Source organism: Castanea sativa, chromosome 5 (genome assembly GCF_040712315.1).
Source record: "Castanea sativa cultivar Marrone di Chiusa Pesio chromosome 5, ASM4071231v1".
NCBI lineage: Eukaryota > Viridiplantae > Streptophyta > Magnoliopsida > Fagales > Fagaceae > Castanea > Castanea sativa.
The window spans coordinates 15,836,263-15,854,156 of record NC_134017.1 but is presented as its reverse complement, the minus strand read 5'-3'; the positions used below and the strand labels follow the sequence as shown (position 1 = coordinate 15,854,156).

The 17,894-nt window shown below is 35.0% G+C and overlaps 1 pseudogene; it reads right to left on the bottom strand.

Moving 5' to 3' along the window:
- Nucleotides 1-999: 999 nt before the first annotated feature.
- On the bottom strand, nucleotides 1,000-16,996 carry LOC142634020 (putative disease resistance protein RGA1; annotated as a pseudogene).
- Between the last annotated feature and the right edge of the window lie 898 nt (nucleotides 16,997-17,894).

Sequence of the window (17,894 nt, the reverse complement as noted above, 5' to 3'; positions counted from 1 at the left end):
AGGCCGAAATCGTTTCTGTTGAAATTATGAAATTGTGTTTACAACTAATATTTTGTGTTATTCTCAAAAATAAAAAATAAACTAAACTAAACTAAAATAATGTTTGGTTCCAACCACAAATATGAAGATGGATTGAGAGCAAGGTATTGCACCTAATGCAATTCTTATATATGGTTGAGATTGATAGTTGCAAATAGCAACTTTCAATCTCAGCCATTGATTCAAAAAAGTAAAAAAAAAAAACTAACAAGTTAAAGTTAAAAAGATGAAAAGTGAAAAAATTTTGTGAAGGATTTGGGTGAATTGCTCCCGGTATGATGATGATATTTATAATTGTCATTTGTAATGTACATAATTTACTTGAGTGAATTAACCAAGTGAGTCATATATATTGCACATAACAAGACACTTGTTATTTTTCTCTTGGTAATTGGAGATCCAAACATATTTGAAACTAAACATTTCCCTGTTTTGTGTTACACATTATTTGAATCACAATTATTTAAATATATATATTTTTTTATAATTAAAAAAAAAGAAGAAAACTATTCTAGTAACGAGGCTCTTCTTCCCTCCTTTATTGAATTTATTTATTAAAACTTCTATTAAAAAAAAATTGGAATATTTTTATTTTAGATGTGGGACTCAGGAAGCACATATATGTTTTTTTTTTCGGGGGATAATTCAATGTGGAGGAGGAAATGTATGTTTTGAACACAATTAAGCGCTCATAGTAAATTTAACCTATTGTTAAATTTGATGGCTATGATATAAAAAAGAATAATAATGATGTGTCATTTTTTATATATAGCTACACGTTGTCAATGTGAGAAAGTTAGAGGGTAGAAAGTGTCCAAGTTGTGGATGAGAATGAGACTAGATTTGGAGTGAAACATATGTCATGGAAAACTGAATGCTCATGCACCTACCCCAAATAGTGACTAAAGGACTGAAGGACATAATTCAAGACATAAAAGGTAAAAAAAAAAAAAATTCAAATAAGACGTCTCAAAGGGAGGGGGGGAAGCTTATTCATATAAGAACAGTTTTGTGTACATAACCAATTCTATACATAGTGCAAGGATGCACCTCGCATGACATCCCACAAAAGATATGGCATGGCACTTTGCAAAGGCCAATAGTTGAAACATAGTGTGGCTGTTCTGTATTACGATGAACGAGAATTTTATTCAAACAAAAATGAGAAAAAAACAGTTCCAACACAATACAAACAGAAAAAGCTAACACCATTGCAGACTTCTAACTAATCCTTTTCTTCATAACCCAACGAGCTCTCACAATCTAACAAACATCTTCAGAAGACTACTATAAACCAAAAACAGTAGGCTGTTTAGCTTTTCCATAACAAAAATTGAAATTTGAGCAGAGTCCTTGGGCTGTCCCACTGGTGCTCATATGTGTTGTAGTTACTCTTCGGACACATGATTAGTGAAAATAACGCCACCAAGAGATACATGCACCATAGGTGGTATTGATATATAAACCAATTATAGAGCCTCAAAATACGACCAACATACAACATGATCCACCATTTACAATCAAAATTAAAGAAAAATGATGTGCTTTCCAGCTCAAATCACACTCATTTAACTTCCATCATCACAAGAGGCCTTATCCAGTTCTGAGCAATATATTGCAGCACAGACGCATTATAACAAAGCTAAGGAGTGGATACAGCTTCAAACTTTGTCCACAACTCTTTCTTTAAGAGTATTCTCATCCAGATGTTTGCCTCTGTGAATCACGCTTTCAGGTTCCTTCCACACTGAGTGTAGTCTATAAATGGTAAATTGCCACCAAGGTGTTCTGTAGAAAGAGAGAAACTTCTATTTTTTTTAACGTGAACAGAAAGTCTAAAACAAAAAAAAAAAAAACCATACCTTGGTTACAATATTTGCTACTTTGTAGAAGGCCACATTGGATATTGTCTTCCTTTGGAAAAGACAAGTTTATTTGCTGATTGGAAATGTGTCGTTATAGGTATCTGCCAGCCATCAGCTACATTGTTCAATGATTTCTCATCAAGTGGCTCTAATAAGACACTAGTTTTAGGAGGGCACATGAACTAACCTGGTGATGCTTCTAACTTTTTCTTTCCTGTTCCAGGTTTATGAGCCTGTTGACTCCTCAAGAGCTCCTGATGCTTCAAAGTGAGACCCTCAGAAGCATCACTGCCATAGGATGTGGAAAGTGGTGAACTACTGCAATGAATTCCAACAGGAAATGGAGCAGCTACCTACCCTGTAATTGCCTTTATGAAAGGACTTAGATATAGGTTCAAATAATACACAAGACTTAGGGGATGACATTTCAAGCATTGATTTTTTTATTTCCAAAACACAACTGAAAATACAAATACAAATTCAAACTGTAAAGTTTCAAATCATTTCAACAGCAGCAGAATGAGAAGGCTTACTTGGAGTGGGCTTCATAAGAACTCTTTCAAGTAAATCATCATTTATATCTTCTAAAATAGTACCAAAAGAATTAATGATGGGCACTGATGTTTGGGCAATAACGTTTTTGAAGTGGGGAGAGTTGTGAGCAGAAACAATTGTCTACCTCTCTCAATAGTGCTGTTAGCACACCATAATTCAAGGGGAGGAGAGATTATGAATCTAACTTATTTTGTTCTGGACTGTCAATAGCATCGCTTTCAACTTCATTGGTCAAAGCAACTATTATATTTGAATCAGTCTGCCAGCTAATTCTCAGACTACAGGATTGGAGAGCACCTTCCGAAATCTGGAGAACCATGGCTGCATATCTAAGAAAATGAAAATCCATATCAAGGGGGGAATAAGTATGGAAGTGTGATCGACTAACATATGTAGGATTATGGATTAACCTTTGAAGAGGAAAGCAGTTTAGGCAAGAAATATGTGAACGATTCAATTTCTTTTCTCCTTTGTTTGCCCAACAAGTTCATTAATCTGTCATTTCATAAATCAATTCCAGTATAATTAGCAACAATTCAAAGAAAATCTCATCCAAAAAGGAGAACTCTATCTAAGAGAAGCAATGAGAACAACATAACTAAATGGTCATTCTCTTTCAATTAACAGTTAATGTTGTCCAAACATAAAATAGTTTAATGATAAATGGCTCAACATGGTAAAGCAGTAGAAATAAACACACACACATTGCTACTACAGAAAGGTTTTGACAGTTCTCCAAAACTAGAAAGCAGCCAATTAAAGCATGTACAAGATGTCTATAAAATAAACTCACCCGCAAAAGATACCACTAAACTGTGACTATTTAAATGGATGAGTATATCTATCTTTCTCTCTCTTAAAAAAGTCATTTATTCCTACACTTTCGTAGCAACCAAACAGAACCTGGCATCATCCAAAAGTCAACATCTCAAAAAGCACAAACTCACTCACTGACGCACACATAAATCCTGTCAAATCAAATAGTGAAGAATCAGAAATGAGTAAATTTATTGACACTGTCAAGATATAAATCGAATTAAAACTATTTGCCACATTTTCATTTTTCTTGTATAGAACCTGAGCAACAAACAGGCATATCTCTCTATTTTGTGTCACTATGAGTGTTAGTTATACCTGGTGGAAGAGAGAGAGGAGAATGGATTGAAGGAGCCAAAGGTAATCGAGCATATTGCCTTTATGCCACTTATGAGATCTCTTCTTCAAATTCACAGCTTCAAGAACCTTCCACCATTGTTGGATATGTCTCTCGATGCCTTACCTCTAGACTTCAATTTCACTTCATTTTTCATTGGTCTGACAAGAAATTCACATGCCCTTGGGTTTAAACTCAAAAGGCCTGTAAGTATTGTAACATTGAAGTTTGATGATTAATTAGCAACTTCATTTTCAAGTCCTCAACAATCGAGGATGCATTAGTTTGCAGATTGGTTAAGTGCCTAGCTCACCTTTCATGTGTCATACCATATGCAAGCTTTCTTGTCATTATGATACGATTCAGGAGTTTCTTTGGTAGGCCTTCGTCAACATATGCTTACGCCTTGAATATATTCCTAATCACAAAAAATGCTTCTCTTGATACTAGAATTTGATGATTGGTATAAATAAGAACAAACAAAATACAATGGGAAAAATACATATTATGATAAGAGATTAATGCATACTATGTTACATGAAGCATACACAATAGGTGGAACATCAACCAGATATGTTTTTTTTTTTTTTTTTTTTATATTTCGAAAATTGTATAGTGACTAAAGAATTGTCATCCTAATTGATAGCCTCAGCATGGCTTATTTTATATAAGAGGTAATAGTAGATTTACACAGTTTGTTCATAGTAATATTGCATTGTTATTTTTTACTCTATTTAAAAAAAAAAAAAATTTTGATGAATGAAAGATATATTAACAAGGAATAGAGTAACAAAGCACACTAAGTACATTGAAAGACACACGAAAATATCATTGAGAAAGTAATGTAATACCATTATACCACACTCCCATAGTAACATAAGAAAGAAATTTATAACCAATGTTGCTATTTAGTTATTATTTTTTGAGGAAATTTTGAAGGAAAAATGGAAAATTTTTAATAGATATAAAAGAAAAAGATGAAGAAGGAAAAGTGGAAGAAGTTACCTGAGAATGGATGACACTTGGAGCCCCTGAAGGGAATTGAGAATTAATTTTGCCTTAATTGATCATCCTGTCCCACATATTAATCATAATGAATGATGGGAATGTGAGAAATCTTGGGCCATTGGTGTTCCATCTCCCTTTGGCAACATTGACTGAGAATCGGACTATTCTAGATATGCAATTGCTTCAATGTAGCTGTCGGAAGGAAGTCTGGCAGCGAAATTGAACTATTTGTCAGACTTAGGTCACAAATCTCACAAATTAATCTAAGAATGATGTTTTTTTAGGGAAAAAGAAAGAAAAAAAGATACAAAGAAGAAAAAGTGAAAGAAGTTACCTTAACTGAATTGATGCGACTTGCAGTGCCCCAATCCAACTAAGATTTTAATTTTGCATTGGATGTCATCTCTTCGCACAGTTCTCCCATCAATCTCGATGTTGGGTATGTGAGAAATCTTGGGCCATTGATCTCCTATCTGTGTTTGGCAACATTCACCAAGAATTGGATTAGAATAGATAATCAGTGTCTTCAATGGAATTGTAGGAAGGAAGTTAGGCAGTGACTTCAGCTTGGGGCGTTGATATATTGTCAAAGACTGAAGACATGACATAATAGTGATAGTAACACCACTTTCTAAATTTCTAACCCCAATCTCTATATATGACATGACATAAGCATTGGATGGTAACAAACCTTGAGCGAGTCTGCAGCAAGCATCTTGAAGAGCCAGAATAGACTCAATGTAATTCTGTAAGAAACCTGTTGCTGTAGTGGACAATGCTGGAAGAGCCACCTGCAAGTGGTAAAGAAAATAGGCTGAAGATATCGGAACCATTTTTAATCAAAATACGGGTAAATAAGTGATCAGCCTACTAGTACAAATGCTCTGTCATATTAACTATAAGACCTAGATTTCATGTAAGTTCACATGCATCTACTAATCTAATAATAGAATCAATTACACACAAACAGACCCATATGAGCAATGAAATTTGCAATCAAAATTGAAGAAAAAGGATGTACTTTCAAGCTCAAATCACATTCATTTAACTTCCATCATCATAAAAGCCTTATCCAGTTCTAAGCAGTATATTACAGCACAGAGGCATTATAACGAAGCTAACAGTGGCTACTACTTCAAACTTTGTTGACAACTCTTTCTTTAGAGTATTCTCACCCGGATGTTTGCCTCTCTGAATCATGCTTCCAGGTTCTATAAACGCTACATTGCCACCAAGTTGTTCTGTAGATGGAGAGAAACTTCTTTTTTATTTATTTTTGTTTTTTTTTTTTTAACGGGAAGAACAGAAAGTTTAAAGCACAAAAGAAAAATGAACAAAACAATACCTTGGTTACAATATTTGCTACTTTGTAGAAGGCCACATTGGATATTGTCTTCCTTTGGAAAAGACAAGTTTTTTTGCAGATTGAAAAAGGTGTCGTCATAGACATCTGCCAGCCATCAGCTACATTGTTCAATGATATCTCATCAAGTGGCTTTAGTAAGACACAAGTTATAGGAGGGCACATAAACCAACTTGGTGATGCTTCTACCTTTTGCTTTCCAGTTCCTGGTTTACAAGCTTGTTGAATCCCCAAGAGCTCCTTATACGTACCCTGCAATGACTTCCAACAGGAAATGGAGCAGCCTTATACGTACCCTGTAATTGCCCTTATGATGAAAGGACTTAGATATAGGTTAAAACAATACACAAGACTTTAGGAGGTGATTCAAGCATTGATTTATTATTATTAATTTTTAAAACACAACTGAAAATACAAATTCAAACTGTAAAATTTTAATCATTTCAATGGCAGTAGAATGAGAAGGCTTACTTGGAGTTGTCCTTGTAAGAACTCTTTCAAGTAAATCATCATTTATATCTTCTGAAATAGTAACAAAAGAATTAATGATGGGCCCTGATGTTTGGCAATAATGTTTTTGATGCGGGGAGAGTTGTGAGCAGGAACAATTGTCTACTTTTCTCAATAGTGCAATCAACACACCATAATACAAGGGGAGGAGAGATTATGAATCCAACTTATTTTGTTCTGAGCTGTCAACAGCATCTCTTTCAACTTTATTAGTCGAAGAAACTATTATATTTGTATCAGTCTGCCAGCTGATTCTCAGACTACTGGATTGAAGAGCACCTTCTGAAATCTGGAGAACCATGGCTGCATATCTAAGAAACTGATAATCCATATCAAGGGGGGATAAGTATGGAAGTGTGATCTACTGACATCTGTAGGATTATGGATCAACCATTGAAGATGAAAGCAGTTCAGGCAAGAAATATGTGCACGATTCAATTTCTTTTCTCCTTTGTTTGCACAGCAAGTTCATTAATCTGTCATTTCATAAATCAATTCCGGTATAATTAGCAACAAATCAAAGAAAACCTCAGCCAAAAAGGAACTCTATCTAATAGAAGCAATGAGAACAAAAATAACTAAATGGTCATTTTCTTTCAATTAACAGCTAATATTGTCCAAACATAAAATAATTTAATGATAAATGGCTCAACATGGTAAAGCAGTAGAAACACACACACACACACACACACACACACATTGCTACTGCAGAAAGGTTTTGACAGCTCTCCAAAACTGGAAAGCAGCCAATTAAAGTATGTGCAAAAAATCTATATAATAAACTCACCTGCAAAAGATACCACTAAACTTTGAGTATTCAAATGGATGAGTAAATCTATCTTTCCCTCTCTAAAAAAGTTCCTCTGTCCCCACAATTTCTTAGCAACCAAACAGAAGCTGGCATCACCAAAAGTCAACGTCTCAAAAAGCACACACTCACTAGCTGTCACGCAGACACAAATCCTGTCAAATTAAATAGTGAAGAAATAGAAATGAGTAAATTTATTGACATTGTCAAGATATAAAGCAAATTAAAATTATTTGCCACATTTTCATTTTCCTCGTACAGAACCCAAGAAACAAACAGGCATATCTCTCAATTTTGTCTCACTGTGAGTGTTAGTTACCTAGTGCATGAGAGAGAAGAGATTGGACTGAAGAAGCAAAAGGTAATCAAGCATATTGTCTTCTTCAACCGTCCCAGACTGATTCTGCTCTTACGCCACTCATGAAATCTCTTCTTCAAATTCACAGCTTCAAGAACCTTCCACCATTGTTGGATATGTCCCTCAATGCCTTCCTTCTAGAATTTAATTTAACCTCATTTTTCATTGGTCTGACAAGAAATTCACATGCCCTTGGGTTTAAACTCATAAGACCTGTAAGTATTGTGACATTGAAGTTTGATGATTAGCAACTTTATTTTCAAGTCCTCTTCAATTAAGGATGCATTAGTTTGCAATTTGATTAAGTGCCAAGCTCACCTTTCATGTGTCATACCATATGCAAGCTTTGCTGTCATTATGAAATGATACAGGAGTTTCTTCTGCAGGCCTTCCTCAAAGTATGTTCACGCTTGAATATTTTCCTGATCACAAAAAATGCTTCTCTTGATACTAGAGTTTGATGTTTGGTATAAATAAGTAAAAACAAGATACGATAGGAAAATACATATTATGATAAAAGATTAATGCATACTATGAAACATGAAGAACACACAATAGGTGGAACATCAACCGGATAAAAATGTTTTTTATTTGTTATTTCTAAAAAATTGTATAGTGAATAAAGAACTGTCATCCTAATTGATAGCTTCAGCAAGGCTTATTTTATATAGGAGGTAATAGTAGATTTGCACAGCTTGTTCATATTAATATTGCATTGTTATTTTTTACGCCTTTTTTTTTTTTTTTGATGAATGAAAGATCTATTAACAAGGAACAGAGTAACAAAGCACACCAAGTACATTGAAAGAGACCCGAAAATATCATTGAGAGAGTAATGTAATACCATTATACCACACTTCCATAGTAACATAAGAAAGAAATTTATAACCAATGTTGTTATTTAGTTATTAATTTTTGAGGAAATTTTGAAGGAAAAATAGACCATTTTTTAATAGATATAAAAGAAAAAAGATGAAGAAGACAAAGTGGAAGAAGTTACCTGAGAATGGATGACACTTCGAACCGAACGAGAATTAATTTTCCCACTTATTAATGATAACAAATGTTGGGAATGTGAGAAATCTTGGGCAATTGGTCTCCTATCTCCCTTTGGCAACGTTGACTGAGAATCGGACTGTTCTGGATATGCAATTTAACTATTTGTCAGATTTAGGTCACATATTTGACAAATTTATCTACGAATATTGCTTTTTTTTTTTTTTTTTTTTTTTTGTGGAAAAAGAAAGAAAGAAAGATACGAAGAAGACAAAGTGAAAGAAGTTACCTTAACTGAATGGATGGGACTTGCAGCGCCCCCAATCGAACCGAGATTTAATTTTGCATTGGACGACCATCTCTTCGCACATATCTAGAACCAATCTGGATGTTGGGTATGTGAGAAATCTTGGGCCATTGATCTCCTATCTCTGCTTTGCAACATTCACTGAGAATTGGACTATGAAGAATCTCCAGATTCATCAATGGAGTTGTAGGAAGGAAGTCTGGCAGCGACTTCAGCTTGCGGCAATTATCAATTGTCAAAGACTGAAGACGTGGCATAATAGTGATAGTAACACCACTTTCTTGTGCTTCTTCTTCTCTCATTGTTCCTCCAATCCCATCCCATTCTTCCCACTCTCTCATATACGAAAATGTGAGAGACTTTAAATTAGGGAATAAGACAAGCGAAGAAGAAGAAGATGATGATGTCGATCCCTTCTCGTCGTCTATCTTGTTGTTGTTGTTGGATTCTTCTTCTATTCCCAAAAATTCAACGCCCACCTTTTTCACTCTATGGGTACCATCTATCTCTAATGATTCGACCAACAGCAGCTTCCCCAAAGGGGGCAAATGTTCTACGTCGTTATTCAGAAAGAGAGAAAGTCTTTTCAATCCGGATAATGTTGCCAACGTCATCCAATTGGAAATTCGACAATCGACACGCAATACCTTTAACGAAGTTGTCTCAAGGAAGTTGGGCAGTGCCTTTAGCTTTGGGCATCCCCAAATATATAAACTCTGAAGACGTGGCATTATACTTGCTAAAACAGAAACACCGTTTTCTCCTTCTTCTTCTCTCCTTCCTCCCATCCCATCCCATTCTTCCAACTCTTTCATATCCCCGAATTGGAGAGACTTTAAATTAGGGAATAAGACAAGTGATGATGTTGATCCGTTCTTCCCATTGGCTTCTTTTATTCCCAAAAATTCAATACCCACCTTTTTCACACTATACGCAGTCTGTAACGTTAATGTTTCGAGGAACGGCAGCTTCCCCAAAGGAGGCAATTGCTCTAAATTAGGCCACCTCACAAGCTCAAGCCTTTTCAAATTGGACAAAGACTTCATCCAATTAGGATACACTCTACTCATGCAGTAATCAATCTTTAAAATTTCCAAGTTTGGATGTGGCTCTAAGGCTTTAAGAACGATTTCATCATTCCTTACACTTTCAATCTCCTTAACTTCCTCGTCAAACGATAGCCTCAACTCACGGAGATGTTTCTTATCTTTAAGCTGTGCATTCTCAGCCTCTTGTACATCTGTTACGTTTTTCAAGCCTTTTATCAGAAGAGACCCTTTAAGGTGGTTCAGATTCTTCAATTCTCCAAGTTTACATCCGTCAATATCATCTATACCACCTATTATGAAAACGGAACATCCTTTCCAAATAACGTTACTGTGCAAATGATTTCGTTAGTTGGCTGGGTTTGGAAAGTATGTGGGAAACTAACAACTCAAGTTTTAGAAACTCGAGATTTAATTGAAACTCGAGTTTTTAAAACTCGAGTTGTCGTGTTTGTTCTTCGATTACGTGGACAAAGTTTCCACCTGGAGGAATTTAGCCACGTAGAAATCGAGTTTATAAGACTCGAAATATGTATTAAAAATCGAGATTTTAAAACTCGAGTTATTGGGTTTGTCGGAATTTAGCCACGTAGAAATCGAGTTTATAAGACTCGAAATCCACACAATTTTGCCCCCACTTTACCTTTCAAACGCGTAACTGAAACACTCTCAATCTCTCAACTCTCAGTACTCTCAATCTCTCAATCTCTCAATCTCTCAACTCTCAGTCTCTCAACTCTCAGTACTCTCAATCTCTCAACTCTCAGTCTCTCAAACGCTCTCTCTCAATCTGTCACTTTGAAACGCTCTTTCTCCTCTTTCCAGAACCCTCTCTCTCTCGCTTCTCGATTGCTTGCTACACGACCGGCTTGCTACAGGCAGCCCAGGTCCGCCGTAACACCGCCGGTAAGCCTCTCTCCCTTCTCTCCATTTCCTTTCATCTTTCTTTTCTTTGCTCCATCTTTTCTTTGATCTTTGGTACCAATTCTGGGTTGTGAAAATTTGTGGGGGGCAATTAATGTGGGTAATGGGTTTGTGAACATCATAGGTGTGAGAAATTAGGTCTAGTTTTAAGAGGCCAATCTTGATCGAGCTTGATACTTATTGATGAAGAGGTAAGATCCTCCTAATCTTTTTACCTTTTTCCTTTTTTGCTTCCCGTTCTATAAATTTCTTTGGGGTTGGTATCATTCTTGGCCAAGGCTGTATCATGGTATCCACCTATCCAAAACCATCGTTGCCCCAAGCAACCCAACTTCAACTTCTTGCGGCAAGTAACATTCTTTTTCCCCTCTCCTTTAGTTCTTGTTGGTTCCATTTGCTAGTCTTCTTCTATGCTTATGGGTTGTCATCGTATTCTTGCTTTATTTGGACATAAAATGCAAGAATTTGTATGGGTTTGGTAGTAGGTGTCTGTTTTAAGTTAGTTCAAATGTTGATTTTTATTGCATAGGAAGTTGTTTGTGAAATTGTCTCTTACAAGCTTTGAAACTAATTGGGTGTATCTATGAAGTTGGTCCAGATGGTTTCATTAATTTTAACTATCGGTTTGTGTGTAGTTAAAATTTTGAAAGCTATATTGATATGCTTTCTAGTGTGAATGAATGGTCTTGTTGTTTTGAGTCATTTTTCTAGTAAAAAAGAAAAGGAAAATTTTTTCTTAATTGTTTGCTACATTCGAGTTCATAATATATTCTTTTATCTTTAGGTTGACATACGACCATTTGCAATATGCAAAATGGGGCGTAGAAATGCACATTACTTGGAATCTTCCACTTCAAGGCCTAATTTTCCCGCCTTAATCATTAATAAGGAGAAGTTGAGCATATTTGACTAAACACAAATATAAGACGATTTGAAAACACAATAAATCATTTGGTAATGGACATAATGATTATATCTATTACCTGACAAGGATACTTGAAATACGAAAAGGTATTGATGGAGATTTAGTTATATGTATAAGTGTGTCTTACGGGACTTTTAATAAGATTTTTTTTTCTCTACTTATGGACTTCATATAAGCAAAAAGATATTTTGGGATCGGGGAGTCTTTTTTTTTTTTGTTAAGTTACGAGGTCTTGAACCCTCCACCTAGCACTTACAAGGGAAGGAGGTGCCAATTGAGCTAGAGCTCATTGGCGGGATCATAGTAGTTAATGTGAAATAGAATTGAACATTTAAATTTTGTATCTTGGCATGTGAGTGGGTTAATTGATACATCCTTAAATCATGCCATAATAATGCCGTAGTTTATAGAGACTCTATGGATAGCTTGCCATTTGCACGGCAAGTTAGATTGACATGATAGATTCTTGTTCGGAAGCTTTTTTCATTCTAATTTATTTCCTTTGTCTTAATGTTTCAATGTCTATGATGCCCTTGTTTCCATCTTTGGTTTTGATGACTATGACCATCCTCAATATGTAGATTATGCTTTTTTGGTTGGCATATGTACATTATGTGCTTTGACAAGGCCGTTCTTAATATTCTTGAAAATAATAATGAAGATGAATTTTGGTTGCTTACTTGCTTATAGTCTTGAAATTTGTTAAACTTAAGATAATTTAATTTTTAAAAGTGAAATAACTTTAAATATTGATTCAATTAGATGGTAAGGTGAAGATCTCTTGCATACTGGACCAATTCATTCTTGTTTTGTTCTTCTCTATATTATGTTGCATCAGTTTCAAATTTTTTATTTTATAAATTAAAATCAAACTTGGAACTTAGAGATGCTTTGATATCCTAAATCACAAGTTCTATTCTCCTACTGTATAGAGATTTAATGGCATTGGTCATATGCCAAAAATAAATTCAGTAGATGCCAACCAAATACAAAATAGCAGCAATAAGATGTCTGAAAAACATAATGAAATATACAATTACTACACAGCTAAACACCCTAAACCATGTAATATTATTTTTAATTCGACTACAATTGGGTTAGATTCGTCTGCTGCTAATTTACATCGATCACAATGTGAACATCCCTTTATTTAAAGCTATTAACATTTTTCCACTAATAATTTATTTCTTATTAATAACCCTGTCATAACCTTGTCATAAGGGACAGTCACAATTTAGTCTTCCTACCAATCTTGATCGGATTTATATTTGAATTAATAGGTGTGAGAAGTATCTTCAATGACAAGTATCAGGATTCTTCAATGACAAGTCTGAGAATTAATATTTGAATTAATAGGTGTACGCATCAGGATTCTTACCCAACTCTTCCATGACAAGTATCTTCAATTCATCAAGGGTTTTCAACCTACGATCAACTTCGGCATAATAGGTTTTCATACCCGGCCCCTCAAATGGCAATCCCTTGTTGGCATTGGGATTCTTAAGCGGACCACCATGGTATATGATTATAAGAATATCAGGCATTGTGAACCTGTTCAAGTCAAGTCCTATGTTAGTTAAATCACATAGTCGTAAAGTGAGGGAAAAAAGTAATGCAATCTTACCAATGAACATATTCAAGCCAGGTTATAGAGTGCCCATTAATATCTAAAGGCCAAGACGTAAACCTCCTAATCCTAGTGGATGGAGAGACGGAATTATCTATTACTCCATTGTGTGGTGACCTATAATGCCTAAAAGGGTTCTGAAAGAACTAGGCGGGTAGAGGAGCATGATTACATACCCATTCACTACATTCATTCACTACCCATTTCATACCCAAACCAATGATAAATAAAGTCAAAAAAACTTGAAAGATCATGATAAAAATAAAAGCCTAGAAATGATGAATAAAATTTTGATAATTACATACCCATTCCCATTCATTACATTCATTCACTACCCATTTCATACCCAAACCAATGATAAATAAAGTCAAAGAAATTTGTAAAATCATGATAAAAATAAAAACCTAGAAATAATGAATAAAATTTTGATAATTACATACTCATTCCCATTCATTACATTCATTCACTACCCATTTCATACCCAAACTAATGATAAATAAAGTCAAAGAAATTTGTAAGATCATGATCAAAATAAAATGATGAATAAAATTTTGATAACAAAAACTATACAAATAAATACTCAAAAAATTAACACTAACAAAACAAAGTTCTATAATTCACAATATTGATAAATTAACTAAGTTATGTTAACTATCTACAAAATAAATGGTAAAACTCTTTAACCCACCCATACACAACATACCCAACTATAATGACAATCAAATTATGCAAACCCTTACCTTAGATATGAATTTGCTGAGAGGGAAGAGTAGTGAGAGTGGAGAATGTGGTTTTGTGAGAGTGAGTGGTGTGAGAGAGTTATGGGTGAGTGAGTTAGTGAGGGTGAGTGAGTGAGAGAGTTAGTGAAATTTGATTTTAGGTTTTCTCTGTGTGTTGAGCAGTGAGAGTGGAGAATGTGAGAGAGTTAAATGCCACGGGCTGAGTTTAAATAAACATGCCCAGAGGAAATCGAGTCTATAAGACTCGAGTTACTGCATAAAACTCGAGTCTCTAAGACTCGAGTTATATGCGTATAAACTACATAATTTATAATAAGATATATAGTTAAACTCGAGTTTATAAAACTCGAGTTTAGGTAGACTTAAAACTCGAGTTTATAAAACTCGAGATCCAGGTGGCATTTTCTCCACCTCAGCAAGCCCAAAGCGAGCATAAAGCGAGTTTTTGAAACTCGATTTATTATGTAAATCTCGAGTTTCAAAAACTCGAGTTGCTATTTTCCTACATAGTTTCAAACTATGCCTAACTTACTATATTCATGCATCCACGTGCCTAATCTGCACATTCCCCCATGAAAATGTTTAATGTTCTTAGAGAACTCAATCTCCCAATCCCTTTTGGAAAGTGTTGGGTCAAATGAGAATGCCAATCAGTAATAAGATGTCTTAATTTAATTAGTTTCCGCATCCCTTGGGGTAATTTTTTAATTCCATGACATCCACTAATATTCAAAGTTTGTAAATTACATAAATTACACGTTGTTTCAGGTAATTCTTTAATTTGATAACTATTTGATAGATCCAGCAATCTTAGATGTATCAATTTTTCAACTTCATTTGGAAGGTTCTCAAAGGAATAAAATTTCAAAGTCAATGCCCGTAAGCATGTCAAATGCTGGAATAAATTAAGTGGGAAGACAGTCATCATCCCCAATTTAGTGACAAAGAGGGTGCGTACATTTTTTGCATTATACATAGACATTGGAAACTGTGTTTTCCCTTTGGACTCTAATCTCAAATGGCGAGCACTTTTACAATTTGTTCCCAACTCTTTGTCACCATCAATTGTGAAACATTCCTTTGATGTCATTAATTGGGCAAAGTCATGTATAATATCATGCATTTTACATTTTACTACCTTACCATCATATTTGTCTTTCTCAAAATCTTGGAAGAAAGAGTGCATGACTAATATTTCAAAGTACTTTTCTCCTCTTTTTTCCATCTCTATATCTGGATTTATGCCAAGATATCCTTGTGACATCCATAGGTAGATCAACTCATTTCTAGAAAACAAATAATCCTTTGGGAAGAGAGCACAATATAAGAAACAAGATTTTATTGCTGATGGTTGCTCATCATAACTCAATAATAAGGGTCCTAAAAGACTTGTTTGAACATCTTCTAACTCCCACAAATTACTATTTAAAATATCCATCCATTCTTTACTACTTTCCTTGTCACGCATAAGACTTCCTAGAGTCTTTGCAGCAAGTGGCAAACCTTTACAGCTTTTAACTAGTCCTTTTCCAAGGTCTGTTAATTGCTCACGTTGATATTTATCCTTATTAGCAAATGCTCTTTTACTGAATATTAACAAGCAATATTCCTTAGATAATGCATCCAAACTAATGGTAGGGTCACTATTTACCATAATCGTGACTCCCTTATTACGTGTGGTGACTAAAATTCTACTACCTTGGGCACCACAGTTGAGCGCAAGTTTTAATTGCCCCCACTTTTCGTAGTCTTCAGTCCATACATCATCTAAGACAAGAAAAAACCTCTTTTCCTGAATCAAATCTTTAATATTTTTCACTAGAGTTTGCAATTGAATATCATTGTCTAGGGGAGTATGTTTAATCTCTTGAATGATTGCTCTGACAACCCTAGAAATGTCAAAAGGTTCAGAAACACAAACCCACATTCTTATATCAAAATGACTCTTCACCTTATCATCATTGTAGGCTAGTTGGGCAAGAGTAGTTTTTCCAATACCGCCCATGCCTAATATTGAGATGACATAGGGACTTCTTTCAATTTCACGACTATCCTCAACCAACAGGTTCCTCACTAGATCATCCCTATCCTTTTCACGGCCTATAATATCAGACACATCATCATAGGAAAAAGTTTCTGGTCGCTTAACTACTTCAATGTTAGTGCTACTAATCGACCCCGGCCGAAACACAAACGAGTACGTATCTTTCTCTTTGGCAATCTCATCTAATTTTTCATTCAGTTTTTTAATCGTGTGAGCAACGCCACGACGATGAACAAGCTCCTTAAGTTTAACGAAAAACAAGGAAAGGCAGGAGATGCAGGACCATACCTTAGTACTAAGAGTATTGGTTGTTTCAGCTTTTTCTTCTTCTTCCTCCTGAATCTTGGATTTGATCATTGCAGTTTCCAGCTCATCCAGTACATTGTCTATATCATAGGCTGCTTCTTTGAGCTTATCTAACCAACGTTTCACAGCTGCCTCCGTCACTTGTCTTTTCTCAGCATCCTCGAGCACTGCCTGGATGTCATCAAGAGTGCTCTCAAGCTTTTGGACTTCTTTGTGTAAACACAGGAACGGCTGCAGCTCTGGCCACGCCCCTTCAGCAATAAGTGAACCCGACTTTTCCAAGAGGCCAGTAACTAGAGCCTCCATGAGGCCAGTGACTATAGCCTCAGCCATGCTTGGAGATTGAAAAAACAAGAAACAAGAAGTGGAAATGGTAATCGATGGACGAAAGGAGCAAATGAAATAGCTAGCAATGCAGAGCTTTGCTTGTGCTTCTGTTGTCCTTCAGCTTTTGCATTTATATTCCAAGTTTTTTTACTTTTCGGTCCTAACCGATACTCCAATAGACTACTCATCTAACGTTCCTAACCAACACTGCTATAGACTATTCAGCATTATGGCATCCATTTTAATAAATTGAATGGTTTTTCCACCGGCTTCTGTTGTCCTCCTTTTCAGCAGAACTTTGTTACCTAACGGTGAGCTTTATGGCATCCACTTGTGTATTTAATAAAGGCTAGTAGCTTTTTCACATATTTTGTTACGAGAGTTAATGTTACTTAATTTTAAACAGTGTCCTTTAATAAGTAACTTAACCTACATTTTAAAAAACAGAGAGTAAATGATGTATTTGGTTCCTAACTTTTAGGGTGTGTTTCTAATTTTTTTTTTAAGTATATACTGACTTGTCAATACACGTGGCTGCCATTAGCCACATCAGTATTTTCTATCTATCACTTAATAGCCGATATTATTTTGACACAATACTAATAAGTTAGGGACCAAACTAGCACTTTGAAAGGCTAATGACCAAATTAACACAGAGCTTAAAGATTCTCGACCAAATAAATTTTTTTTTTTTTTACCCAATTTCTTTTTTTGTTGTCAACAAAATGTACATATATGCATTTAGATGAGCTTATATATATATTTTTTAATTTAATAATTATAAAATAGGGGAAATTTGAACCCTAATTCTCTTAATTAAAAAAAGAGAGACTATTCCAATGATACTCTTCCTTCCTTCGTTGATTATTTATTTATTGAAACTAATATTAAATTGGGAAATTGTTGTTGCAGACTATGTGAAATGCACACATTGTACAAACAACACTTGAAAATCACGTGTTCAAAACCCAATTTTAATTATAAATTTGAAAT